Source organism: Cetorhinus maximus, chromosome 28 (assembly GCF_964194155.1).
Source record: "Cetorhinus maximus chromosome 28, sCetMax3.hap1.1, whole genome shotgun sequence".
NCBI lineage: Eukaryota > Metazoa > Chordata > Chondrichthyes > Lamniformes > Cetorhinidae > Cetorhinus > Cetorhinus maximus.
In genome coordinates, this window is record NC_135906.1 from 5229448 (window position 1) to 5233143 (window position 3696).

The 3696-nt window shown below is 52.1% G+C and overlaps 1 pseudogene; it reads left to right on the forward strand.

The window, feature by feature from the left end:
- The first annotated feature begins 979 nt into the window (after positions 1-979).
- Positions 980-1153, forward strand: LOC144669170 (U2 spliceosomal RNA; annotated as a pseudogene).
- Positions 1154-3696: the final 2543 nt, after the last annotated feature.

Sequence of the window (3696 nt, forward strand, 5' to 3'; positions counted from 1 at the left end):
GTGCCGTACCACTTGTCCCTGGTGGAGAAAACTATGCAGAGAAACACCTTTGACCACAAGTCCATCAGGCAGTGGTCAGCACGTAACGTCTTAGAGGCCCTGAGGGAAAAGGAGAGGGTGGATCCTGTGGGATGGTTCCCCGAGCAGACTGTCAAAGTCATTTCGCAGAATGCCTCATCGCCAATACTTTCCAACAAGCACCAAGACGTGGCTTGGCTGGTGGTGAGAAAGGCCCCCCACCGTCAGATCCTTCCTACACGCCAGGAGTCTCACCCCCTCTGCACGTTGCCCTCGAGGTGGCTGTGGTGGGGAAGAGACCGTTGTTCACCTCCTTGTGGATTGTGCCTTTGCAAAGAAGGTCTGCAGAGAGATGCAGTGGTTTCTGTCGAGGTTCATCCTGAGCAGTTCTGTGACACAGGACTCTGTGCTCTACGGGCTGTTCCCAGGGACACACACTGAGACAAACATCAACTACCGCTGGAAGATCATCAACTCGATGAAAGACACTCTTTGGTCTGCCAGAAACTTGTTGGTCTTCCAGCGCAAAGAGTTGTCCCCGACCGAGTGTTGCAAACTGGCACATTCCAAAGTCCAGGACTACGTGCTGAGGGACGCACTAAAGCTTGGGGCAGCCACCACAAAGGCGCAATGTGGAAGGGTCGCTGTCTAAGACCTTTCTGCAATAGGGCACCTAGGGGCTGGGAAATGTTGAGAGCCCCTCGGGCTGCACAGCTGAAAATGAATGTCTGCAGTGAATACTAATTGTATTGAAGCACCTCAGAGAGCAACATGATGTATGTTGATAACTCCAATACCTTTGTCTGATTATCTGTAATGACCATATTGAAATGATTGTAATATTCATTGATTGTATTGATGCACTTTGTGATCCATGTGTAAAAGTTGAATCTGATTGTAGTTTTGTGATGGTGATTTTGAAATGTTTGTAATGTTCTTCCAGATATTTTATGAATAAAGTATATTTTTCATTAAAACAAAATCTGTTCTTATCAGTTTAATATCTGATACGTCCCTTATCTGGGGACCATATATTAAATTGATTTTTGGAGCAGGGAGATGGAACAGGATCTTTCTCCGTCCACTCCACACATCGACCTGGTATTGCAGCGTCTTCAGGAATGGTGCAGTTTTGCCCTCTACAGGGTGAAAGGGAAACTGAAAAGAAGAAAAAGTCATTCAGAGCATTGTCCTGCTTTCCATCATTGATCTGGTTGAACTGAACTTGTGCTGAGTGGCAGGACAGGCTCATTGGTGCTGGACTGAGTGATGCCCCCTGTTGGATTTTGGTGCAACTGCAGGGCTGCAGCTGGTGTGCACTTGTTCTGCTTGTCAGGGCGGAGCCCGGGACTGGACGATGCCCCCTGTTGGGTTTTGAGGCTATTGCAGGCGCTGCTTCAGGGAGGCAGCATCAAGCAAGAAAGGTCCTGATGCTCAATGCTGGCTGTCGGGTCTTCAGCCCGTGTTCGGCCACACGCAGCAAAACGGACGGTGAAGCCGGAGGCCGAGGAAGACGGGACGGGCGCATGGGTTTCTGGGTTATCGCTTCTCGGCCTTTTGGCTAAGATCAGTTGTAGTGAAGCGATGGCTCAAACCAAAGGAGCCCCAAACCAGGGGGTACGTAACACCGTTCGGGTCACGGTGAAGGACAGTGAAGGGGGAGCACCCATGGATCGGGCCTTCCTCATCAAGCGGATCCTGTTGAAGGCGTGTGGATTTGAAGCGGAGGAGATCTACTCCCTGCGAGACTTCCCTAGCGCTGGATATTTCGACGTGACCTTCAGGAATGTTGCTGCCTTCGTCAAGTTCCTGAAGGTGTTCGAGGAGAAGAGAGACCAGCCCGAGATGAAGATCCTGACGGTGGAGCCGCTCTTTGCTCTGCCGTTGCAACGGGACCGTGTGGTGACGGTGCATCTCTACAACCCCTACGTCCCTGTCGCCGACGTGTTCACCTTCCTCACCAGGTACGTCGACAAGGTTGGGAGCTGCACCGAGGTTAGAGACGCCTTCGGGATTTGGACATGCAAACGCCAGGTTAAGGTCACGCTCAAGACCGACGGTAAGGGAGCCATCTCCATCTCCATCCAGCTTCACTATCGGGAGAAGCCGTGGCTTCCTTGTCTCCGATGGGCAGCCCCAACTTTGTCGCTCATGCGGCAAGTCGGGGCATATGGCGGCCAACTGCAGCGCCGCCCTCTGCAAGAACTGCAAACAGGAAGGGCACCAGACAAAGGACTGCAAACAGACTAAGTACTGTAACCTGTGTGGCGAGGCAGGTCACCTCTACAGGACCTGCCCCAAACGCTGTCTCACTTATGCACAGGCAGCCAAAGCCAACGCGGGGGAAGCAGAAGAAATGCTTCGTGTCACTACTACCAAGGACACTTGCAACACTCCAACCACCATGGCCCCCAGTGAGAACAACGGGACAAAGGAGGATGCAGAGAGAGACAAGGTGGAGGAAAAGATTGAGGCAGCAGACAGCCAATCAGCAGCACTGCCCCTGAACCTCCCACTCCTCAGGAGAGCGAATCAATGGAGGAGGAAGCAGCAGAAAATCAGTAGGGGGAGTGGCAGCTGGTGAAGAGAGCCAAAAGGAAGAAGGGGCTAAGAAGGGACCAAGCCACTTCCCAGACAAGTGGCAAGAGGCGTCTCCCATCCGACGCGGATGAAAAGGGCAGCTGCTCTTCGGACAAAGATGTGCCAGGGCGGCACCTACAGAAGAAGCAGCAAAGCTCTAGGGAGTTGTAGAGTGAGACACCCGAGCTCCAGAACATTGGAGACATTGAGGAGACCATCGCACCCCAACTTTGCCTACAACCCGAAGAGGCCAGCGCACCCCAGCTCCAGCAATCTGGGAGCAGTGAAGCGCTCAGCGCACCCCAGCTCCGGGAAGCCGGGAGCAGCGACGCCAAAGAGGGGGAGAGGATTGGGGAAGCTTCTCCAACAGAGGACATTTCAAATCCCGTTCTCTGCACGAAACCCCAGATGCCACCTGAGCAGAACATCTCCAATGGGGAGGTTCAGGACAGTTTCCTCAGCCTATCCAAAGTGAGGCAATTTGTGAACACTATGGGTATGCAGGAGCAGACCAAAGGTCTCGGACTCTCAGGCAACAGGTTTGGTAAGAGACTAAATGCTTTAAAATGAGTGTAAAGATTGTATCCATAAATGTGCGCAGCATTAAATCTATTACGCAATGTGTTGCGACCTTGGACTACGTTGTCAAGGTCAAAGCTGACCTGTTGTTTCAGCAGGAGTGTGCGATACCGCACCTCAGCTCCTGCAGGGGTCCAAGTGAGGCCTCACCCTCCCACTTCAATCCAGCTTCACTCTCTGCAACATCAAACATTCCAGTTAGAGAGGGGAAAGGGGGACGTCCAACATCTAGAGGATCAAGGTCCCACCAGCTTCAGGTTCAAGATCTCTCCTTCCTCTGGAACCAAACCACAACTCCCTTGTGGCACCACAGTTACCCACATGGCAACAGGCACAAATGTCAATGCTCGATTCCTCCAATGGGGTGCAGATAAATAAGAGAAATAGCCCATCAACCAGGTTGTGCATCACATCCCCACACAACATCTCTGAGGGAGAGAGAGGGGGAACTTACACATTTTGCACCTTCTGGAAAGTACAAGCTTTGTTCCTGGAATCCCTCTGATCCAATGGAGCAAC